The 25,933-nt window shown below is 45.3% G+C and overlaps 1 protein-coding gene across 3 annotated transcripts in view; it reads right to left on the bottom strand.

Moving 5' to 3' along the window:
• Positions 1-25,933, bottom strand: part of LHFPL3 (LHFPL tetraspan subfamily member 3) — a 258,805-nt gene that overhangs the window by 9,141 nt on the left and 223,731 nt on the right. The window lies entirely within an intron of this gene.

Raw genomic sequence — 25,933 nt, 5'->3', positions numbered from 1 at the left:
AATGTGGCTCCAAGAATATAGCATATGCGTGTGCATTGGTGAGAAAGGCAGGAGAAGAGTGACAAGCAGAGGGAAGAGAGACCTATCCACGGGTAGGGTAAAGTCATAGCTGTCATCCCTGTCATCTGTCAGCAACAGCCTGTGCTGATGGGAACGGGGCTGCCTTGGGCGACAGCTCCACTGCCTTGCTACCAGCAGCTCTTGGGTTCCTCAGCTGGACGGCTTGGTGCCAGCACCACGGGACCTTCTGAGCCAGCACAACTGCTCCTGTGCCACACAGAGCGTGCTGAACAAGGGAGGAGGCTGTGCCTCTGCTTGAGGAGGGCACCGAGACACTGGCATGTAGTGACCAGATCCAGCGGATCAGCGGGGAGCATTTTCTTCCATTTCAATATTTGCTCTGTGCCTATCGAGAAAAAGAAGATTTTTTTATCACAGTGAACAAACAGAGCAAAAAGCCTCCCATTCTTTCTCCAAAAGAGCTTTCTTTTACTGCGGAACAGAAATTCAGGAGGCATCAGAGAGCTGCTCCTTCCTGCGGTGGTTCCCTTCCAGAAGGCTCATCAATTTGTCTTTTGTACTTGCTGGTGTTTCTGGGGCGTTTGGGATGGCAGTCACGTTTCAAGACAGGTTTGCTGGCATGGGGGATCTAGTATGTTGTTAGAAGGACTGGAGAGAGGCTGAAATGCCTTCATCAATAACGTCTTTTACGTGAAGTAGCTTCCTGCTCCGCGGAGTTGTAGGCTCAAGTCAAGCAGAATCAGTTCCTTGTTGTTCATCTATTTTTATTTCCTCCGTGTGCTTTGCTGAAGTCTTTCTTTACCCAGATGGTCAAATAAATTGCTGTCACTGAACAGTAGTCCCCGAACTGTGATTCCCAAACCCTTCCTGTTCCTTAGCTGTTGAATGAGGAAATGTTTTACTTCCTTCATATTCCACACATTTGCTGGCATTGCTTTTTAATTTCTTTCTTGGAACCCAGAGGATCTGTAGGTATTTTTGTTTGTTTCATGAGCCTTCAGGCTGCGTGATCAGACTGCTCAGAAAGCTCTGCATCATCTTTATTTAAAAACTGTTAGGAACTTTGATCTCTACTTGTTTCCTGACAGCCCTGCTGAGGACAAGGCCGTGTCGGTGTAGGCACCCAGACAGAGTCCTGAGCAGAAAGGCCAGAAAATGTTTGGATTGTCAGCTTATATTTTTATGTTTTCTTCATTTTGTTAATAATAACAGTTTTATATCTAGTGTTACTAGCTTTGTATCCTCCAGGAGCTTTCTGGTGCTGTTCTGCATGATGTTAGAAGCTGACATCGGCGTACCTTTGGTCTGGGAAAACAAATCTTGCTGACATTGATGCAAAGCACTACTTTTCTACTTTTGGCTAAGTAGTCAGAAAGAAGCCAAAAACTATCCTGGGGTGCCAAGGACTGTCAGCAAGGCTGAGCTGGGGGAGAGCCAGTCACCAGCTCCCATGCGTTGCTCAGGCTCTGTGTTGGTTTGAGCCTGCCCGTGTGTGCGGCGGGGGAGAGGAGTTCGGCCCAGGGAGAGAGCCAGGATGTTGGAGAAGAGCCATGAAGCTGCCAGCCAGGATCTCTGAACAAGGAAACCACTACAATGTGGCTCATTTTGCTGTGGTGAAAGAAACGGAGGTTGGCTCTTTTTTTTCAAGAGATTGGATTTCTCCAGACAATTTCCTGATCCATGTAATGAGTTTTTCCTCCCAGCAGAAAGAAGCAGGGCCATGACAATTTTCTGGCCATTCTTCCATGCTAAAAGGAAATTTTCCGTGAATCAAACTTCCTGAAATGATTCGCTGATTTTCAAATGCTGTACTTCATTAAAACAACTCCAAGAAATTTGGTTTCAGTATCTCAGAAAACATAGTAAAAATATCAGTGCTAGCAAATCTTAAATGCTGCAGAACAATAAAAGCTTTTAAACTGTCTTTTCTTTGTGTCAAATTCATCTCCCTCTTATTTGGCTAGTGTCCAAACTGCGTGGCCTGGGAGGACTATGCAAACCCGACCCAATCTGGGCAGGATTTGTGCTGCAGCCCCTGGCCAGCACGGGCAGGAAGGGAACGCGGTGGCTGTGTTATCAGGGGCCGTCCCTGCCCTAACACCAGCTCTCTTTGTTTCATCTCCTGATGCTTATCAACTGCTGGGATGAATGTTTCAGTGAGGATGAATGTTTTGGTGAATGCTTATTCATTTTGAAGCATTAAGAGTTCATCAGCTTCTGCCTGGTGCTGGGAGAGCCTCTGAATGCAGTCAAAATTTACATGAAACAAATAAGCGAGGCCTGACCATCAAGGGACTGCATTCCCATGAGGAGTCATCACTACTCACAGCCTTCCCCAAAGCTTGCCCAAGAAAACTCCTGCCTATTGCAGTGGAGAAAATAAACACTGAAATGTCGCAATGTGGGGGGAAAAGCACAGATGACCATGGGTGGCTGCTGGGCTGGAGGTGAAGGAGAAGGGTTCCACAGCCCCAGGGCTTCCTCCTGAGCACCTCAGGGCTGGGGCTCACTGACCCAAGGCTGCAGAAACCTGGGCTCTCCATCCAAACCCGCTAATGAGCTGCCAGCATCGATCCCCTTCTAGCCTCTGTGAGAGTTGCCAAGTTACGCGCTTGTGGGAACAGAACGATAACGATCTGGGGAAGCTTTAGTCTGAGGCTTCAAAACTGCAGCTTAATGATTAGCTAATGGCTTACCTGAGCATGGAGATGTTAATTAGCTATCTATATACTCTCTGGGTAAATAGGAAATATCTGGTGCCATGCATAAAACCAATCATAATTTCCAAAGCTATGAAATTACACGTAAAACTCCTCCTTACTAGAAAATACCCTAAAGGACTCCCCATGGGGTTCAGTGAAATTTAGCTGGGTTTAGGAGATGGCCAACACCACAGTCTAAAGAGAGGGAGAGGCTTTTGGTGACCACCATCCGTCACGGAGAGCTGTTTGGCAGGCAGCAAGGAGCATGTGGACCTCTCATGGTCCCGAGGGAGCTCATGACAGCATCCCTTCAGTCATCTTCCCTTTCGCACTGCCCTGCAGGATTGCTGCAGAACTGATGTGCGCAGGCTTTGGACAATATATCAGGGTTTATGACTGCTATTATTTTATATTACTCCCTTAAACACTTTTTTCTGAGTTGCTTTAGGAGTGTTAAGTGTATTCTTGCAAAAGAAAAAGAGGAGATTCCCTCCCCAAAGAGCTTTCAGCACAGAGGGAGGGCAGTGTGCAGCAGTGCAGAGCCAGAAATCCTTCACAGAGAAAGGAGAGGAGGACTCACAGCCGAAGAGCGTGCAGGAGGGCAGCCTGCTTTGCAGTGACCCTGAATCACAGCTGTGGCAGCGCCCAGGCTGTGCTCCTTCTCCTTTGGCTCAGAAGCAGGGAGGTGACAACTCAGCACATCCAGCAAGCTCTGCAGTTTTAGGCACGTGAGGCTTAGCGAGACGTGGAGTGGAGGTGGCTATGGAAAGAGCATCATTCCTAGAGCTGCCTTTCTCCTTCCCCTGGGAGCTGGTTGTTGGAGGGAACTGTGGTGCACCTCGCAGCTGGTAAAGGGCGGCTCTTCCTACGAGCTTCTGCTCTCCCATGGAGGCTTCTCTAACCCTCAGACGGGACATCCCACACACATGTGGTGGTGTAAATAACTCACCTTATTCCCTCCTCTGAGGTTATACCTCATACAGCATAGGCTTGGCTCTAGGGAAATATTGGTGGCTTCTTTCCCCCTTCTTCCCTATGCCTGATTCCCACATGCACCTGGACAATTTTCCATGATTTTGGTCTTTCCCACCAAGGACTGTAAGATAATTTTCAAATGTCAGTTAACCTTTCTAAATAAGGATGTGGTTGCCATTGTAATATCAAGAGACAGCAGGGAGGTCTCAAAAAGCCACCAGCCTAACTGGAAAGAGTAATGTGGAGTGGAAAAAACACACCCCACAACCTCAAACCAACACCAAGTTTGGATTCCTTAAAGCTCATTGATCAGTCACCCTTCCTCAAAGATAATAATAGTTCAGCACAACCCATTAGATAAAGATGACACTCAGAAATGATAGATTTGCTCAGAAATGAGTTATCAGTAAAAGAGGGGGGGATTTAGGGCAAAGAAAAAATGAGTCTGGCCTGTGCTGTTGCATCCTCAGCTGCAGGCCCCAAGGAGCTGTGAAATGGTGTTGAGTCCTCAGTACAGGTGCTACTGTATTATCCTGCTGTGTAGCTCCCATAAAGAATTCGTGAAGGCTTTCTGACCCGAATTAGTGTTTTTTTTTGTCCATCATTCCCTCTCATTTTCCCCCATCTGTGTATGGCTCTGTGGTGAGTGCTGTGGGCCAGGTGAGCAGTGGTGGTACCAGGGACCTCTGCTGCTCGGGGACCTGTCCTTTGGCACTGCCGAGATTATTCTGTGCCAGCTTCCCAGTGCAGGTGCTTCCTGCATCAGGAATCTGGTCTCCACCAGGACACGTCACTGGTGCTTAAATCCTAATGATGGATTTCTGCTCTGGAGTGATGGCTAGCGTTGTGCGGCTGGGTTAATACATGTCAGCTGTCATCGTCCTTGTCAGCTGCTGCCGTCTGCGAGCAGCGGGTGAGTAAATGAATGTGATGATCTGTGATGATGAATATCCCAGAGAGGGCAGGGATTAAATATTTCATCACTTCAGACACTGAAACTTCTCCTCGTTTGGAATCTTTTTCTTACGTCCTCTAAGATCACCCTGGCCCCAGAGAAGAACAAAGGCTGTGTGGGTCTCCTGAGCTTCAACCATGGTTGCAGTCAGGTGAGTGTGGTTGTCTCAAGGTGTTTCCCAAAGTGACGGGTCACCCAACCCTGGAGACGGGCTTGGTGTTTGGCCCTATGACCCCTGCAGCACCTTGTATCCCTCCTCCTTCTCTGAAGTGTCTCTCAAAACCCACCACTAGCAAATTATCACATTATTGATTGCTTGGGAGACAGAAAAAAAATGCAATTATTCAGATTTTCAGTCTCCCAGGCTTTCCTGGTGTTGCCCACAGGAACGTTATATTAAAGGGATTTTCAGTGCAAAATACCAATTTGTTGAGAATGAAGCTTTCTCGGGTGCTTTTCTTTAATCACATCAAAAACGTTATTCTGGGGGGATGTCAAAAATGAAAGGAAACGCTCTGATAAACAAGGTCTTGGCTACTTTGGGAACTAGCTCTTTTCCCCTATCTACAGAACAAAATAAAAATGAAAACATCTTTTTTGTTCCATGCTAGATGAGAGAGGAGAGCCCTCCTGTCATTGCTCATGAGATGAAGTCCTTGTTTTCCAGAAAGCCTTAATGAGCCACAAACCTTCACAAACCAGGGAGACGTACAAACACGAGCTGAAAACTCTGATTTATTTCTTATTTACCTCATGTTTCTTGAGGGCAAAGGGTTTTCTTTGCAATTACGAGGAATAGAAGGGTGGTTTTTTTTTGAAAGCTGACATTCAAGTGCAAGATGAGATCCAAAGGTGGAACGTGAAAAAAATAGCTTGAGCAGTCACGACATTTCTAAACTTGTAGGTAACTGCACAGTCATTTCCTCTTCAACCTTTCCTCCTCTTTATATAAGCTCATCTCCTTCCTTTGCTGTGCTTTTTTATCTGGACAACAAACAAGCGGTATTTTCCATATGGGCACATTCCTATATGTCTGTGGTGCCACTGACTCTGGTATTTGAGGACTCGGCTGGACCTCAGCAGAGGAGGGGTACTATGGACTTGCAGGTGGATCTTGCTGCTTCCCCATTATGTAAAACACCAAAATCAGTATTCATCTGTGCATTGCAAAGTAGCAGTATTTTTTTTCCCAAGCAGGGAAAGTATAGTTTGTGCTGTCTTATATAAAAATAGCAAATCTTATGAGAAGCTTTTCCCTCAGGCCCCACGGAATAGAATTGGTTCCTTAATAACAGACCAATGTGTTTTAATTGCTTACTGTAGACTATTACCCTTTAAATTTAGCTGAAAATGTGACACCAGCAAAAGAAACTTCTTTTCTGTTTTGCTTCCTTCTACTTTTGAACTGTCATATAACTTCAACATGTAAGGATAAAACATGACGGATGACTCAAATATGTGACAGGTCATAAAATATTGATTCTTAATGTTATCTCCTAATGAAACACGTCACTGTGGGTACATCTTCTTTAATTAGGATTCCTGAATTCTGATTATTATGAACCTGCTTTAGGCAGCAGTCTGGAATTAAGAAGTGTTGGGTTTGGTTCCAGGGAATTGGAAAGCTGTAAATAAGGACTCAGTTTTGCTTTTCTTAAACCAGTACTTCAAATCTAGACTCCCAGCCATATTTTTCTGTTACAGTTTGTCTTCTGTAAACCCTTCTGGACCTTTTTGGTCCTTTTGGAATCAGTAGAGTCAACCCAACTCTTAGGACCATCTGATAATAAGAAACACTGTAGCTCTATCAAGGATCCCCTCTGGGACTTTCTCCCTAAGATAAGTACCTTCTCTTGATTATGTAAGAAATATATAAATCACAGTTGCTAGAATATTTTTCAGGGCTTTGGAATTTCCCTGATAAACCTTATGATTTTCAGGCTTTTTAGATTATTTTCTTTCAGCAAAGATTCAGAGTGGTCTTTCTCCTCTGTTCCTCCATGAAAAGAGGGTCTTTCAGGCCAAATGAAGGCTATGTTTGTTGGCTAGACCTCAGTACGTAAAATGTTGGGGCAGCTAAAAAGAGATGCTGCCCTACTTGAACCTGCCTTTAAGCAAAATTCTGGAAAATGATATTCAAAATAAGATTCCTAATCTCTTTTTGAGCAGGTTTTGTGCAAGTCTGGGGGCCAGAAAAAAATGCAGTGCTTGTGCAGTGAAGTGGCAGCAGCTGCTTGTCTCCTGACCTGAGCCTGCACAAGAAGACCCGTGTCACATCTGCACTTCTAAGCTCTTCACAGCTCATAACTGAGAACTTCTGACAGGAAAGTTAACATCATCTCTCCTAAAAGGAAGCCTTTATAGCACAGTGAGCACCCTTTCTAACAGCACAACCATGTGCTTTTAATGCAAATTATCCAGGGTCATCAGATCCCGAATGCAAGGACCTGCTGGGGACTGGCAGACATTCAGCTCTGAAAAGAAGTCTTGGAGTCCGCCATGGTCTTTGCTGCTGTTGAGGAGGAGATTCCTGCTCTTCACACTCCCACATCTGGGAAACCCACCAGACCATGGAGGCTGAACTGGAGCCCTGCTCCAGGCGGGATGGATGGTGCAGAAAAGCACGGAGTGAGAAGGAAATGCACTTTAGGCTGCTTTACTGGAAGCTGAAGGACATATCCCCTGTGTGACTTGGGAGGGACATTCACGATGTACCAAGAAACTATTCTCAGGGCAGATCCAACCCTAGGAGTGATGGAACTGTGGGATAGCACGTGCAAGGCAGTGCTGACATGGCCAGGGTTGGCAGCAGGACTCACACACAGCTTTGCAGCTGGGCTTCTTCTGGGCATCATTTGCCACATCTGGGTGATTTTGATGGTGCAGCTAGATATTGTGGGTATGTATCTGTGGTTTTATGTCATCCTTGTGTCGCCAGAGAATCATAGAATCATAGAATCATAGAATATCCCGAGTTGGAAGGGACCCATAAGGATCATCTAGTCCAACTCCTGGCACCGCACAGGTCTGCCCAAAAGTTCAGACCGTGTGACTAAGTGCACAGTCCAACCTCCTCTTAAATTCAGACAGGCTTGGTGCAGTGACTGCTTCACTGGGGAGCCTGTTCCAGTGTGCAACCACCCTTTCGGTGAAGAACCTCTTCCTGATGTCTAGCCTAAACTTCCCCTGCCTCAGCTTAACACCGTTCCCATGGGTCCTGTCACTGGTGATAACGGAGAACAGGTCACCTGCCTCTCCACTCCCCCTCGCGAGGAAGCTGTAGACTGCGATGAGGACCCCCTCAGCCTCCTCTTCTCCAGGCTGAACAGGCCCAGTGACCTCAGCCGCTCCTCATATGTCTTCCCCTCTAGGCCCTTCACCATCTTCGTCGCCCTCCTCTGAACACTCTAAAACAGTTTAATGTCCTTTTTGTACTGTGGTGCCCAGAACTGCACACAGTACTCGAGGTGAGGCCGCACCAGCACAGAGTAGAGCAGGACAATCACCTCCCTTGACCTACTAGCGATGCCGTGCTTGATGCATCCCAGGATACGGTTGGCCCTCCTGGCTGCCAGGGCACACTGCTGGCTCATATTCAACTTGCTGTCAACCACAACCCCAGATCCCTCTCTGCGGGGCTGCTCTCCAGCGTCTCATCGCCCAGTATAGGCAGGGTTGCCCCGTCCCAGGTGCAGGACCCGGCACTTGCTTTTGTTAAACTTCATGTGGTTGGTGATCGCCCAGCTCTCCAACTGACAGAACTGACATTTTCACAGTACTTCACCTGGGAATTAAAACAGGGAGAGAAGACCAGGCCTTGTATCTCATCAGCCCCACCAATGATGGGTGGAAAGAAAAGAGGCTATTGAAAGGGTAAAAGAAATGTTAGATAAACTGTCTGATTATGCATGTGTGTGCTTGGAAGGTTATCTATTTTCTATTTACATAAGCCAGCCTACTAAGTGACTTGAACCATCTCTGCAAGTCTTGTCTCTGGTGTTCACCAGGGGGGCTACAATCTGAGAAGTGTTTGCACAGCATTTAGGAAACACTGTTCAGATAAACTGCTGTGAAAATAAATGCAAAACTTGTTGGTAAAGCATATTCTTAAAGTGGTTATCAGTAGTTCGCTCTCTGGCTGAAAGACTGCATTTGTTAGTTTCATGCAAGCCCATCTTAGGTTTGATATGGTTAGAATATTTTCATTAACCACTTGGATAATGGAATAGTGGATCTCCTCTTCCATCTGCAGGCCATGGTTATCTAAGAAGGGCTGCCAGTGTGTTGTAGGACAGAATTAGTATCTAACATTCAAAATGAATTAGAGAAATGGCCTAAAAAGTAGGACACAGGTCAATAATGATATGTGCATGGGCAGAAGAAGGAATGGTAGAAAATATAAGGTAGGGATCAACTGACTGCATGAGTCCATGGCGGTCTTCCGTTGTGAAAAGAGGCAAACACCCTACCAGGGTGTGTAAGCAGGAGTATCAGCTGCAAGATGTTCAAAGTGGCTCTACCAGGATGCTCAGCGAGGCCTTGGCTGTACAGTTGCCTTTTGGGCACTGTCCCTGTCTTACACCCGCTGACCCCATGGAAGATGTGACAGCCCCTTGGGGACGCTGGACCACTGAGGCTGTTTGTAAGCCACGTGACAAGTGGGGACTCGGGGAGATGCCGTTTGCAGTTTTCCCAGCTGGAGGAACTATCTTTCATTGGGGCATCATGCTTTCTCCCCAGATAGCTTACAGCGAGGGCATTTCCACTGCACAGGGAAAGAAAGATTCCCCAGCCCTCATTTCTGTGCCAACTGTACTGTCTATTTTTAACGGCAGGCTCCCATTAGCATTTGTTTGCTAAAAATAAACATATTTCAAATACAATTCATTATAAAGCATGTTAGGGTAAAGGCAATTTATGCTTCAGCCAGGAAGAAGTATTTTTAAGAGACAAATTGACTCATGCATATATCTGTGGCTTGCTCTCGGTGCATGTGGTGCCAGCTGAGATGATGCTCTGACTTCAGCAGATTGATGGGATGGGTCACAAAATTCAGGAAGCTGTTGAAGAGCTCGGTGCAACATCCTCCTCTAACTCAATTTAAACCATGACCATAATTACATAAGAGAAAAACAAAAAAGGGATGAGGCAGGTGGATGGGTAGAAACATTCCTCCCTTACAGCTGCATCACAGCACAATTTTAACAAATGGGTGGATGAGTGTTGGTTTTCTTTTTTTTTTTCTTTTTCTTTTTTTTTTTGGGGGGGGGGAGAGAGGGGAGAGGGTGTTTTTATTATATTGAACATAATGGCTTCCTACAACCTCTAGTCTCCACATCGCTGCTCCTCGCTTGCAGAACAAGGGGATATTACAAGGGTGCAATTTTGAATCAGAAAAATGCCAGTGCATAAGGATTTTGAAGTGGGTTTAGATGACCTGCTGAGCCAGGAGTTGCAGCTGGAAGGTAACCTCTGGTGGACCTGACCTTCATGAATTGCCTAGCCTCCTTTTGATCAAAAATAAAATAAATAAATAAATAAATAAAAATCCAGTCTTCCAAAGTCTTCCAAAATATTTAGTGGAAATAAAGTATTTTAAGCAAAACTTGCTATTGCTGATGGCACTTTTAGCAGGAGGATTTATAGGGCATGTAGAGAATCACTGCTCTGAACTGAGATTCATGAGTAGGAACTGAACCCAAGCCTCACACACCCCTCTTAAGTGCCCCTCTCTCCTCCCTGTTATAATTCACAACTAAAATAACATTCCATAAATTGCTCACAAACCATCAAAAGATAACAACAATTCTGAGTCTTCATGATATTTGGGGATAAAAGCAAAGCTTTCATTTACAGCTGGTGCTAATGAGCAGGATGCATGGGTCCTGAAAAATCGGGCTGGTCCGATTTTACCCACTAGAGGGGAGTGCTGTACCTAAAGTTACCAGCTCCCTCACAGATAGCGAGGGAAATACTTGTAATTTCAAAATAAGTGGTATTATTAAGAAAATTAATTAATGTTACTTGTAATTTAATTCAAAATGATATAAAATTGGAATGTGCAAGAAAACATTATTAAGTGTTCAAAATCCCAAAATAATAACTTTGCAGATTTAGGATCCTTCATTAAATGATATTTTGGAGTTACCAGACTTTTTTTCTTTTAGAAAAAGAATTAAAAACTACTGTTTTATCTGAAAAATGTCTTTTTTTTCCTATACTTTCACAATTCACAGATGAAATAGCTTATATTAAAACACAGTTTGTTTAACCTCAGATACTGTATATGTAAAATGCTCCTGATGATTCACAGTCGTTAGTGTTAAATGTGCAAAACTCAACGCCCCAGAATAGCAAGGTGCCAGGATCCTCAGCTAATCACCAACACCTGAAACAAAATGCAAAGGGGGAGGCAAGAGCCCAGGTGTGCTTCCCACCTTAGATGTGCTGCTGGGGAAAGGCCCCAGCTGGTGGGACAAAAAAGGCCCTGAAGGTGGGGGCAGAGAAATCTCTCACCACTGCACCTCTGTGGCTGCTCCAGCGCACTCTTCCTTACTGGTCTTGTATCGCAAATCCTTAAATGAAGATTCACATTTTGCATCTGCCAGGTCCCTGCTGTTCTCTTGTTTCACAAAACACCTGAGGCCAGTCGGCACCTCTGGGCCTATCTACTCCAACCCTCTTGCTCAGAGCAGGGTCAGCTGCTGCAGGCTGCTCAGGGTGGTGTTCCACCAGCTTTTTCAGCATCTCCAAGGACAGAGACTCCTTCCCCGACAAGCTGTTTCCAGCTGGGCAGCCCCCAGCCTGTCCTGGTGCCCGGGGTTGCTCCTTCCCGGGTGCAGGACTTGGCATTTCCCCTTGGAGAACATCACGAGGCTCCTGTCCACCCATTCCTCCAGCCTGTCAAGGTCTCCCTGAATAGTAGGAAGAACCTCTAGTGCACCAACCACTCCTCCCAGTTTTATACCTGCCCCATCATCCAGGTCACTAATGCAGATGTTAAACAGTATTTATGGACCCCATTATCAACTCCTGGGGTACTCTGGTAGTGACTGGCCTCCAGCTAACACCATGCCACTGATCTCAGCCCTTTAAGCCCAGCAGTTCAGCCAGATCTCAAACCACCTCACTGTCCCCTTACCTGGCCTGTACTTCATCAGTTTGTCCAGCAGGATGTAAAGGCAAACCATGTCAAAATCCCTGCTGAAGTCAAGATAAACAACATCTACTGATTTCCCTGTGTGCACTGAGCCAGTCATGTCATTGTATGAGGTTTTCAGGTTTGTCAGGCATGATTTACCCTTTGTAAGTCCACGCTGACTCCTCCCGATCACCTTCCTGCCCTTTGTGTTTGGAAACAGATCCAGGATTATTAAGATCACCTCCCAGTGACTGAGATAGCTCTGCTATGCCTATAGCTCCTCATGCCCTCCTCTTTGCCCTTCCTGAAGACAGGAGTCACACTAAATGTTTTGTTCCTGGTATGCCTAAAATGGCTTTTTTTTCATTATTATTATTTTTAATGGAAAATAATTTCCACGCTCATCTTCTTAGTACTGGAATGGCAATCTTTTCAGGTGCCCTCAAAAGCAAGTTTTTTTTTCTTAAAAAACACTTTTTCTTCTTTGCTTTGCTTTCCCTCCTGGCATGTAATTGATTCTGAGTCCTGAAGACACTCCTGTGGGCCCAAAAAATGTCTTTGCTCAGGCAGGACCCTGTCTGACAGAGGCAAGTGTTGACATCTGGAGGACGATCATCTGGAGGATGTCCCTGCTGGGACAGGGGAGGATCAAAGGTCATTTTCTTCCTTCTCCTTCCCGCACTTCAGCTCAGCCACCCCAGTTGTCAGAGGATGTTTGGGAGCCTCTCCTTCCTCCATTTCCCCCCTTGCTTGCTGTGCTCCCTCCACAGGTGACAGGCACTTTTCTCTCATTATTAAGGTTTTCCCTTCCTATGTCCATCACAAGTTTCAAGCTGCTCTCTCCTCTTCTGCTTTTCATTCTCTTTTTTATTCCAAGATGAAAAAAGCAGGGAGCACTGGCATCCCAATTATTTATATGTAAATATTTTCTCTATGTTTGCCCTGATTTAGCAAAATTTGGAGTCCTGCAGGAGCCGACAACAGAGCCTCTTGTATTCCCATCAGACATCCCCGCAGCTTCATTCCTGGCTAGCAAAGCAGTTTACAAAAGCGATGGAGAACTGACATTCTTTTATCCCTGCTGCAAAACTTGTTTCGTAATTCCCATTTTAAAATGTATATGCAGTCTTAATCCCCCTAATATGTAGGGTTTAATATGTATAAAAAGCCTGCTATGTACATCTTCTCAGCACAGAATTTCAATTGCTAGAAAGGCTGAGACTGAATTAAAAAGGAAGCACTGTGCATGGCAATGAGCTCATTTTGACGGGCTGAATTAATTTTAAATAATAAGGAAGTAATTTCCATCTCACTAAATGCCTGCATTTCTTCTGCAAAAATAAAACAGTATAGTCAGGAAGATACTCTTGAGAAATGATACTCATAGAGATAAGTAAACCAGATAGCAATTAAAAAAGTAAATAAGTCATAATTACAATTGTAAAAGGTAGTATTAAGTATTAATGCACTTCAAGCCCAGCTGCTTTGATTGAGATCTGCTTTATCTCATTAGCTTTATAATCAGAAAAATATCATCATTTGAAGATCCAAAGATTTAAGCACAGACAAACACCTACAGCAGCCAGATATGGCTGTTGTGAGGAGGCAGCCACAACTGGCTGATGCAAAAGAGAAGACCATGAGAAAAAGGGATGGGAAGAGGCAGAGGAACAGATTCCAATGCACTCCAAGGCTTGGAGGCTTGAAAATGCAATTTTTCTCTGGATAGTCACACGTGGGACAAGACTTTCTGTTTTTGAAGCATGACCAGAAGAAATGAGGGTGCTTCCTGTGAGAATCAAGACATTGCGATCCTCATCCTGGCAGCTGAGACGGCAATGTCCTGTCCTCTCCCCTAGAAGGGAGTATTCACGCCTATTCCCAGCAGGCTGGGAACACCCACCACATCTCTCCTTGAATACAGAATTATTTTCTGCACAGCATCAGTGGTGGGGTCTAAGTCATGGGTGCCTGTGTTTGTGTGTGCTCTCCTCCCCTCTAGCACAGCTGGGGCGTATCGCCCCCGTATATTTCTGGGGATTTGGACAAAACAACCCACTTTTTATCCAGCATCATGGTGGTTTTAACATCCACCAGGAGCTGGGAGATCCTAGTTCAGCTCTAATCCTTGCCCTAGCTGCTCAACTGCAAAGCCCATAAAGTTCTGTAAAATGCAGCTTTCCCTGTCCCGTAAGTGAAACTTGGAGAAAGGGAATAAAAAAGTGAGATCAAGGATGACATTGTAGCCTGGTGACAGGGGCACTAAGCTGTTGAAAAGGTGATCTGACTTCCACTCTCTGCTCCCATTAATATTTAATAGTCATTAAATTAAAAGTCAGGGATGTGTAGGATTAACTGCAGGTCAGCATCCTCATACTTATATCTGAATGAGTGAGATAGTGTTCGTATGGATGGAAATAAGCTATTAGCAATGAGCACGGCCAGGATGTCAGTACCAGGCATAAATTTAAATGATTTAAGCACTGTCCCTGAGACAAGGAAAACAATGAAATGGCCGCTCCGGGACACAGGCTCACACAAACCCTGAACCAGTGCCTAAACCTGCTCCAGAACACACGAGATCCGAAACCATTTGGCAAAAACCAGCCCTTTTTCTCTGTGGATGCACTCAAGGGAATGGGACTGACACTGCCAATCACTGAGAAAACAGCCGTAAGCAGATCAGGAGCAGTGACTGCCGAGCAGCAAGCCTTCCAAGGACGCTGCAGCCATCCCCCATGCCATCAGAGGGAGGACACCCGGCTGTGCCCACTCCTAGCCACTGGGCTCGCTTCTGGCTCGCAGGCTGGATTGGCTCGTGGTCGTGCCGTGCTGTGCCGTGCCGTGCCACCGACGCGCAGGAGGAGCCTCAGCCTGGCCTGCAGGGTTTGACCAGACAGCTCACATCTCAGGTGGCTTCTTTTCCCAGGGTTGCTAAGAAACCCAAGCAGATGCCTCAGATGCTGAAACAACTGTTTAGCGATTCCTCCCTGCCTTCTGATTCTGGGTAGCAGCAGCTTTAAGCCCCTCTGGACTTTCCCTGTGCTCCTCGTGGTGAGGAGCTGGGCAAGCAAGGAGGAGAATCTGTCCTCAGCAGTTTTTTGGGAGGGATCTGATGGCACAGGTTGTTTCTGCGTGTGGCCATCAGGACATGCCCTACACTGTACTGTCTGCAGGGCTCTCAGAGGCACTACTTATTCACCGGTGTTCCTCAGGACCTGTTCCAGCAGCCCCTAACATCCTCTACCTGAATTTCTGGAGCCGTTGCTCCAGATATGAGTCTGGTGAACCCCCCTGTCCAACTCCTACCTTACAGCAGTGGTTCAAGCGGAAGTCCTCCATTTATCCCACTGCCTGACATCTGTCCCATCTGCAGGGTGCCTGGGAGCAGGGGCAGTGTCCACCACTCTGCAGGATTGGGACTGTGCTTGCTGGAGCACCTTCAGGGAATAGAGTGGATGGTGTCCCCACAGCTGGAGCCAGGCAGCCTGGGGGCCAGTGAGGAACAGCAGCCCCAGATGAGCTTGTACCTGCAGGGACCATCACCCAGGATAAAAAAATCCCAGCCACACTTAGCTGCAGTGACTGAAATGGGTGAGAAAATGGACTCGGGCAAAGAGCAGGGAGCTGATCCCCCATCAAGGCAAAGGTAGGTCTCCAGATCCATTTTGTGCAGTAGCAGCACAAGGCTTTGGCCTCTGGTTGGACGGACTGGAAGGCTGATAAAAAACCTCAGGGAATAACCTTCTCCTGCATAAATGACTCTGGGAACCTCGCTTCTTTATTTCTCCATCACGCAAAGATTTTTCAAAGTTCAGCTGCTTGTTCACAATTAATAATAGGTCCAACTCAGCGGAGACTTGTAATGTCTTGGAAATGTCATCTATCGAGATACACAAATGAATCTAAAACAGCCTCAAAATATTAACTATTGTGTGTGTTTGCTAACTGTGCTGTGCTGACTGCCAGGGCTGGATTGTCTTTTCCAGCACAACGCCTGTAAATCCTGCTGGTTCCCCGTGGGCCCAGGTTGGTTTTATTAAGTGGTTACGTGTCGTGCTTCGAAACGTCCTGCTTTCTGATGGAGCTGTGGCTGAGATAGAAACTTACAGCCTTTCCTCCCGTAGCCTTGACGGAGACTGTTTGTTGTATCGCCTCATATATTTCCTCACTCCGGCAAACGACAGAAATAAATCTGGCTGTTGTGTACATCCGTAAAACAGATCTCTGCTGCACAGGCCAGACCTGACACAGTGCTGGAAGCAGGAGTGGCCTGGGCTGGGCGTTTGAACTAAGGCTGTTCTGATGAACCAGTGCTCCTGTGGGCTCCAGCTCCCTGCTGGGATGTCCGTGGTGGGTGTTAGTGAGATGATATGAGCGGTGGGTCAGTGGGAGCATGCGGGCGTGTGAGGGGCCAAGGCAGAAGGAGAGCAGCCACATCCAGCACTGCTCCCTGGGGAGTGGGCATTCGCTGGGCAGCTGGGAAAAAAGTTTTCCCGTTTTACATCTGAGGTCAGGTCAGAGGCCCTGTCCGTACCTTTTTATTCTGGCAGTGGCCAGCAGCGGATGCCTAGGGCAGAGCAGAGGAACAGGGAAATCTCTGGGGATGGTTCCACAGAATATTGTGCCATATAACTGCTTGCCCCTTGGACTTGTGGAGACACCTCGAAGTCGTTGAATGGAAGAAATCTGCTTGGATTTCTTCCATGAATATATCCAGTTTTTTTGTGAACCCTTCTTGCACATACAGTCTCAGAGGGGGAAATATGGGACAGTGAAGTCCAGGTTGAACAGGGTGTTGCTGCCTGCCTGGCCTCAACCCACAGCCCAAGGCCTGGTGTCAACCACCAAACCACCTTCCTCTCCTGAGGGCGGATTAGCATTGACTGAACTTCTTACTCCTCAGCAGGAACCATTCACCCAGTCAGTCATTAATTTTTCAAGTGCTGCATGCGCTTTCAAATTAAAAAAAATGAAATAAAAAAGGCTGGCCCCTCAATCCCAACAGCATGATTTACAGAGTTTTTGTGTGAGCCCCAAGCTAAAGCAGAAAGGGAGATGTTTCTGCAGGTCATGGAAACAGTTATGGCAAGCACAATTTCTGCACCTTCTGGTAATATTGCTGGTGGTGAGGAAAAATAAGAACATGAGGATTTCTGATTAGCTAGTTAAATGGCTAAGTTAACTGATTGGATTCCTCCAGACAGATGCTATCCTTAGTAAGAAACATGACTATACTATTCTATAATGGCACAGTGCTTAGCAAATCCTGCCAAAAGAATATATGATCCCTGTTTATTTTTTTTATTCCTGTCCGCAAAATATTGATTTATTTTTTTTTCCAGGATGTGTCTATCAGACAAAAAAAATCAACCCATATTTGACTGCCTGAGCTTCCTGCTTCTGAAAAGAAGCTGGAATAAGTCTTCGGGATGCTCTAATGGAGCTCCTATCCCAACAGGTAGTAAGAAGAGACTGTCACACTCCAAGCATTACTAGGGTGAAGTGTGTTTAGCCAAACTGGATGATTTTCCACTAGAGAAGTGACATCGCCCATTTACTGTGTTAATATAAATCCCCAGGTCAGCACTGGCAAGAATTACTGCCTGGTTCTTAGGGTTTTCAAGGAAGCCTGAATGGCCTGTGCTTTGCTCTTGTGGGTAGTCTATAAATACTGCCTGTTGCCTTTCACACAATGTGCTTTTCAAAGGTTATGGGAAGGGGGCAGTCTTTGTGGGACTCAATAAACTTTACCACTGTCAGTGATAGAGTTGTCTTTAAAGCTGATGAAAAGCTGTGCACTTTTATAAGTCTCTGGATCAAGACTATGGAGAGAGATTTATTATTAGGGGCATGTAAACTACAAATTAATTGAATTCTAAGCATGTGAATGGAGCATCATAATATTTTATACAAGCTATAGTTAATTAGACTTAGAATGTACAAGCATTGCTGTTAAGTTATGACTTGCACATATTTGGCAACATTGAAAACCTATTGCAAATGATTTGACAATTTTTGCTGCAGGACATAATGTCCATCACGGCTGATATTGGCCAAACGGGATTAGCCTGTTCAAACACTCCAATTTTGGATGTAGTTTCTGCAATATCTTCATCATTGAGGAAATACGAATAAATAAATAAATAAATAAAGTCTACATATCCCGGCTCTAAAAACTTAACCCTTCAAGTCTTGCAGTCTTATGCAAGGTGCACAAAATTGCCAGCCACCTGCAATAATCATTGTGGGGCACAGACTTGAATAAATTACTCTTGTTCATGTTTCCTTAAGTCATCAGTATAAAATAGGTGTACTCTTTTTTGTTTATTAATTTTGATATGTAATTGTGAAATCTAATCTCTACAGTGATCCATTTAATCACAATTAATTCTTGTTACTTAGAAATCTTTGTGGCATCTCTGATCTTTCTAATCTGTCATGAGCACTGTCTTTAAGGAGTCTGAAAATTTACTTCTTAATATAAAGTATGTCAGAGGCAGCTGCCATCAGGCAAATTTTTTTTTTTTAGTAAATCACAGAGCTGAAACAAGATGCTCAGGTAAAATGATGTAGCTTACAGAAAATATTTTTAAGCTTCATATTCCAGCTCAAACACCATATACAAGGTGGAGATACTTATAGAGTGAATGTCCTCTGGATGGTGGGTAGTATTTAGAGCCCTCTGACAGAGTCTACTCAGATAGTATCTTATGGTTACACTGTCACTTTCCTTTTTAATTCCCCCAGGAAAAAAAAACAAAACAAGTTCTGGACATAGACATTCTGACACATTTTTCTGTTTAAAATGTCATTCATAAATTCATTTTCATTTTCCAGAGGGGTTTTTTCCCTTATTATAATATATAATATAATATAACATAATATAAATATAAATATAAATATAATACCAGGTATTTTATAGGCATTTAAAATACCCTCCATTCCTAATAATTTATAATGGAGGCACGAACCATGCAGCAGCTGGGTGTCTCCCAAAAAAAGGAGGTTTTCAACTCAGAATAAGCTTAGGTCTTCTGCTACAGAAACTAGTGGCAGATGAAGATCGACTCTGGCTTACTTTGAAGTAAACTCAATGCTAACTTGGGCAGGAGCAAGGCAGTGATTTCTCCTCCTGCCACCCCAGACATATGTTGCCTCCATGGAAGACTACAGAGCCAGAGAGCTATTGCATGTGTCTCATCAGAAGGCTACACCTCAATGCAAGAGGCGGGAGAAAGTGGAAGACAAAAGAATGACTTAAAAATGACATAGATAAGTGTGATTTCCTGACCATGGCTCACACCTGTGGAAAACTTGAAGATTGGTATGGTTTGAAGGTCACTGAAGGTGGCACTGGGGGAGGATGTTCTGTGTTGCAGTAGGCCTCAGGTGGGAGTAGGAGGCACCCTGCAGAGGAAGGAGAAATGGGTGGCCTGGAGTAAAGGAGGAGTCACCCGGAAAACCCACAAGAGTGATTTTATGGAAACTTTGACAGATTGGAACATGAACTCGACAAAGAGGATGAAGGTGAAGAAATGGAAGGATTTAGCGTGGTTTGTTGGGGAACTGAAGCAAGGAATCAATTTTAGCTGTGACATTTTGAGGGAAGACAAGGTGAACATCAAGAGGGCCAGAACAGAGAAGGTCACAGAGACTGAGGATGAAGCTACCAGGGCCTTACTGAGGGAACAAATAATAACGGATATTTTCGTGTGACACCGCAGAGGGAATTTCATCAGGATTAAATGACAGCATCGGTCTGGAGAGGAGGTGGTGATAATGCTGGAAATTGTGCTGCGGTCCTGTGCTGCCTGGATGCAGAAGATAACAGTTTTCCCAACTACAATCAAACAGGATAGGCATGTGAGGTAAGATAAGGGGGTCAGTTTTAGTTACAGCTGCATAATTAAATAAAAACATTTGACTTAATGGTCCTGGGGGGGGGGGGGGGGGGGGAGGTATTTTTAAAAAAGAAACACAGAAAACTCTGTGGGACTCAAGGAATTGTCCAGAAGTTGACATTGCCAAGGCAGAGGATTTAGGAAGATGGTGGACAACAGCTGCATCAAAAGAGGTGAAGGAAGAAGAGCACAAAATAGACTTTGACGGCATGAAGGACAGAAATGGGGTGTACAGGGAGAAGTCAGGCTGGAAGATTTTTTAGTGGTATCTCTGAAAAGCTATCCAACATCCACATTTTTAACCCGCTGTAGCCCCACCATGTACATGTACTCTTTCTCTGTTCAGAAATGTTGACTCAGCAGCATTTGAGGATTTTGGATGTTTGCCCCAAAAGTTTAGCAGGTCAGAGGTGCACCTGTGCGGATCCATGCACCATGTGAAGTGTACTCACTTGGTCCATCCTGCAGTGCTCACCAATCCCATGGGCACGTGCCTAGGACGAGTCAGAGTTGGACATTGCAGGGCCCATGAGCATGCACGTAAACAGGGGACCCACATCCTTTCTCTGCTCTCTTAGCAAGTGCTACTTTCTCATGTGTCTGGGCAGAAGCAAATTTTACAGACTGAAGGGGTTATGTGCTGGATATTGCACATACAACTGATTGTACACATTGTGCGCGTCTTCTCTCTACCAGGGACCATCTGACCCACTGATTTTTGGATGGTTGGGTTTATCATGGCCTGAAGTCAGGCCTCTCAGGTTTGTCCTACAGAGATCATATAAAATATTCAGCCAGGGGTGAGTGCACTCCCTACAGAGATGTGCTATTGATAGGGAGATGTAATGACTTAGATGAAATCATTACTTATCCTTCCTGTAAGTCATGTCCTGATTTAGTAACAAATTCCATTTGTAGATCATATTGTCTCCAGTGAGTCTGCTTTACAACAGCAGTGCAAACAAATTAAGCAAAGTTTTGATATGCTTTTATCAAAGATTTGTCTCTAGTGTCCTTTGATTTACTTGTTGAGATCTCCTCTGGCACGAACTGGATGGAAGCAATATTTTCTCCCCCTCAAAGCTGATCTGAGCTCAAGCACCTCTGAGAATATATGAGCTCTGCTTTCAGAACTGGCTTCAGGCATTCTGGAGAACGACTGCACTCCCCTTAGTATATAACAGGCTGAAGATAGTTGTATGTCTTCATTTCAGTGAAATTACTTTTTTCTGCATTTCTTTGGCATCCAGATGGTGGTGCTCTGTGTGTCCGGTGCCAATATCAAAATGAAAAAAAAATAAAAGTGCTGCCTTTTCTCACTGGTTGATGAAGGGAGGAGCTACAGAGGTATATCTTCTCCTTGCCTTCATCCACGTTTCCACCTAGCGAGGACCAAATTCACCGACAGATCTCATCGAGCAGGGAATATTCTTGCATTCTGCAATTTTTGTAGATGCATCACAGAGGTTAGAGGTGGGAATAACCCTTTAATTACAATTTACGCCACTCCAAGTCTGCTGAAGATGGTTCTCGACAGCAGAAAGTATGGTTTCCAGTGAACATTTTGATATGGAAGAGAAGTCTGGAAAGGGAAAAGAACACCCTGTTCCATCGGCAGCAGTATAGAGTTTCTGTTTCTAGTCTTTCAGAGGATCATTTTCTTCTAAAAGTGCTGTGATTAAGAAGAGGAGCACTTCAGGTCTCATGGAGCTAGCATGATTGCCATTAAGGCATTAAGGAAATATATATTTTAAGATTAAAAAAATGCTCTTAAAGATGAGCCCACAGGACAGCTAGGAAATTCAAAATAGCCATTTGTCAGGAAGACAGGTAAAACAGTGTGTACAACAGTATTATCCACTTGTAGCCTACCTCATGTATAATAACTTGCCAGGTTAATATATTGCCAGCTTGATAAGATGCTAATGCTCTGTCAAGGTTTCTTTGCCTCTTGCCTGTCAAATTCTTTGGGTAGTCCCAATGCAGAGAGGGGACATCACTCACTATTAGGAAGGAGGGGTTTTCAAGCCAACGATACACAGCAAATGCAACGCCTGTGACAGCAGATAACTTCTGTCATCTGGCCACATATGGTGAGTGTTTCAGCCCTGGTTCCCATGAACCATGGTTCCAGCAGGACTGGCAGTGTCCACCTGACATAGGAGACCCCGTGGCAAGACAGGCTTTGGGGTGCAGACACTAGCACAGCCAGACCATGTTGGGTTGACCAGCCAAGCTTCTTCCATGGTGAGTGTGGGACAGGGCCCTGCCCCTGTCTATGAACTACACCAAGATCTTTGCCCTGCTTCAAATCATAATGGTCTGTCTTGTGGCCATTGGCCATAGGAAAAGGTTGGTATTTTGGGGATTAATGATGCAGAAAGGTTGGGCAGACCTAATTACAGATTTGCTCTGCTGTGGGAAGGAAGGTTTGAGGTCAGCTGAGCTTTACACCGTCATTGATAAAGACCCTGCAATGTACACACATCAGGAAGCAGGATAAGCCTTTGGGCAAGGGAGGTGTTGGTATTCCACTGGGCAGATTTTGCTTTCCCAGCTGTCCCATGGGCTTTTGGGAGCAAGCTGGTCTGTGGCGCTCAGCCAGCAAACCACTTAGATGGGAGCACAGCTCTCAGCCCATGGATCATCCTGCTGAATTCGCTAGGGCTCCTTACGCCCTTCCAGGAAAGAATGTGCTTTGCTGGGCTGTGTCCAGCCTTTCTCTCATCCCCATTTATGTAAAGCTCTTTCAGGTCCCTTGAAGCCATATTAATATGCTACAGGCACTGTCCAGGACTGCGCTGCTTGCTTTACGCGCAACAGCTTTCAAAAACGAATGCGTAGAGCCTAGTTTTGCTTCCTCTTAAAGAGCAGCATTCTTTTAAATTGTGAGGAATATGAGCATCAGAAAAAGGGGAGCTGTGCCTGTGCACTGTTCCAGCAGTACTCATGTACTCTTGTTTACTCCCTGAGTAACAAGACTTTGAGCTCATACAAAACTAGCAATGCTGGAGGGTGCAGCACATGGCTGAAAAAGGCAGATCAGGGCATGGTGTGTTACTTTTTGTTTCGTTTTGGTTTGTTTTTGTTTTTGTGGATGGATCCCAGAGCTCCAAAGGTGGCATGGCGGCAGCAGCTTGAGTGAACATGACAGGATGGGTCAAGTGGAAATTTTGGGACAGAAGACCTGTGAGGACGGGAGACCTTGCTGGCAGCGACCAGCATAAATATGAACTAGGAAAGGACTGCCAGGGTTAGGGCATGACACAAGAAATAACCTGCTTGGGGCAAGCCTAGCTCCATGCTGCAGAGAATATCTAAGCACATGGAACAGAGGAAACCAAGCAGTAGGAAGAGAGCAGGGCAGCCTGATCATTTTGGAGAGCACTGGCTATTGCTCAGTGTTGCTGTTGGGAAAGGCAGCAGTGGTGTTAACAGATTCACTGCGAGGAGATGTGACCCTGCCTGGGAAGCCTGGGAAGTGTTGTGGGAAATCCCAAGACATGTGTTAGTGTTACTGAAAGACTGTGGAGAGAAGCCACATGGGGGGGATGCTGAAAACCAGACATGGTCCTAACCTGACATGGTCAGAGCTGCCTACGGCCAAAGGTTGAATGAAATTGTGTGGGGCCATTCTGATGGACGATGGCAGTCTGGGAATGACTTTTTGAGGAGCTAGCCTTCACGTGAGGGGTAAAACTGTGTTGTAGGCAATAAAGAAAATCTACTCCTGTCATTTGCTCAGGATGATATAACTGGAGAAGGTGGCTGTGTTGAGCACTTGGTGAAGGATGGACGCTCTGGTGCTTGAAGAGGAAACCAGCCAAGACAACCAGGTTTGCAGAGAGCACAACCCAGTGGGACTTGGGGATTCTAAGCTGAAAACACCAAAAAAAGGGAGATACACTGGTCACTATAAGCCTGTTTACCACAAGGTTTTCACCCAGGCACTATGTGCAGATAGCTTATACTCCTTGTTCTCAAGAACAGTAATTAACAAATTAATGGCTTTGCACAAAGGCTCAGCAGATGGCCTTTGGACATGACGGCTGGCTCTGTGGAAATTGCTGAAGCTGGCTGGCTACGTGGCATTGTCCTTTTTTCATGCTGAGAGGCAGAAGCAGTGTGTGGTGGACTTGCACCCACGTGTGAATGCACGCAGGTGAGACGGTGACATCCAACAGCCTGCGGTGGTTCTGCAGGTCCGCCCTCTCCTGCTGATGAATTTGTGTCCTGGTGTCAGGCACTTAATGTGCACACCATTTAAAATGGTGATTAAATTTTGTGGCTGCAGTTGTTAACATCATTTAAAATAACAGGATCATGCAAAAACGCAGCAGGAGAGGACTTAAGGAGGTCACGCAGACTGCTCCTTGTCCCAAGGCAGTCTAATCGCACTAATGTCACCTCTGCCAAGTTTGACTGATTTGTCCTAAAGTCTCCCCAACAGTGGTAGCTCACAGTACCTTTAGGGAATTGTTTCTGTGCTTAGCTCTCAGAGCTGAGAGGAGGGAGGTGGCAACCGGGGGGAATTAGCCCAGTTTGGGTAATCTGAGTTTTGGACCAAGAATAGATTAGAGAAGAAAATGAGAGCAAAGATGCTTAACTAGGTGCTTTAAGGAGGATGGACTATTTCCTGTCATTGTGGCACAGTGCAGCAAGACTTGAAGAACTGAAGAAGGAGCACGGTGACTTTTTGGCAGGTAGTAACAAGGGTCTACAGCGCTCCTGCCTCGGGGCCTCGGCTGAGTCTCAGAGACTCTGACTGCTTGCAGGAGCTCACCTGGGAGAGGGAGGCGCTGAAATCACAAAACTGCTATTGATTCCTTGCTTTTCTGCAACCCATCCCCAGCATTAACCGTATTTGAAAATACAGCTTCCAGGCTTCTTTTGCAATGGTTTCAAAAAATAATTTTACCTCTGTAGAGTCTTAATTTGCCTGCTCTATTTTCCCGTAGCTTTTAGTTCACCACTGATGTTAATTAGGACTTCCTTAGCCTTGTTAGCCTGGTGTTTTCCTTTGTTACTGACAATAGAGAAGGTGACCTTGCTCACCAGGTGGATTTTCTCAGCTCTGGCATTAATCATTAGTGTCTTAAAGAACAGAGGTAGGGATCTTACATGGCAAAATTGAGAAAAACTGTAAAAACATCACGTAGACAGCTGTCAGTGTCAGTTGGCATAGCTCCAATAACTTGCAAGTAGATATGCTTCTGATAAGTCATTCTGCTCCTACGCAAAAGCTGCTGTAACTCCATACATATTACATGTATAGCGTACAACAGAGTGATGTTTTCGTGGCATGATAAGAAAACACAACAAATATTTTTACGTGTAGCTTGGTTGCAAGTATCTGAAGTGGTTATACTGAGAGTAAAAACTAGCATTTTATTATTCAGAAAAGTGGAACAGTGACTGGTGCATTGACCTCTGGTGATCTGGCTTCAAATGATAACTTAAAGCACAGTGAAAATTATTTGGTAGCTTTACTCTACTCTTCACCAACGCAGTCATGCAATTGTAGAATCATTGAAAAATTTAAGTAGGAAAGGACTTCTGGAGGACAATCCAGTCCAATCTCCTGTTCAAAGAAGATCCAACTAGAGCAGGTTGCTCAGGGCCACGTCCAGTCAAGTTCTGAGAATCTCCAGGAGTGAGATGACACTACTTTGTGGGGCAACCTGGTCAATATTTGATCGTGATAAAAAAATACAGTGCACTTAAAACACGAGTGGCAATCCCAGGCAAACAGAACCCAGGCAGGGAATAACTGAGCTCTTCCTCTCAATATCAGACAGCACCAGGACACCCGTGTGGATAAATATGTTTCAAGATACTACGATTGGTGTCACCTTCATAAATGTTATAAACAGTAAGATTAAATAAATACGTAAACACAGGATCATATCATCTTTAGAATCACAGAATCACAGCGTGGTTTGGGTTGGAAGGGACCTTAAAGACCACCCAGTTCCAACCCCCTGCCATGGGCAGGGACACCTCCCACCAGACCAGGTTGCCCAAAGCCCCATCCAGCCTGGCCTCGAGCACTTCCAGGGATGGGGCACCCATAATTTCTCTCTGTTCATAGTAGTCTTTTTTTAACAGCGTACTGTGAAAACATAGCATTTTTAATTCCAACGTGGCATCTGTCACATGAAGTAAGATGTTGTACAACAGAAGAGTGGTGAAAAGGCATTCACATGGCGAAGGCCCAGATGTGCATAGCAGAGCT

This window comes from Anser brachyrhynchus, assembly GCF_964034855.1.
Source record: "Anser brachyrhynchus genome assembly, chromosome: 1".
NCBI classification, from domain to species: Eukaryota; Metazoa; Chordata; class Aves; order Anseriformes; family Anatidae; genus Anser; species Anser brachyrhynchus.
Note: the sequence above shows the minus strand (reverse complement) of the source record. Positions and strands in the feature narration are given on the sequence as shown.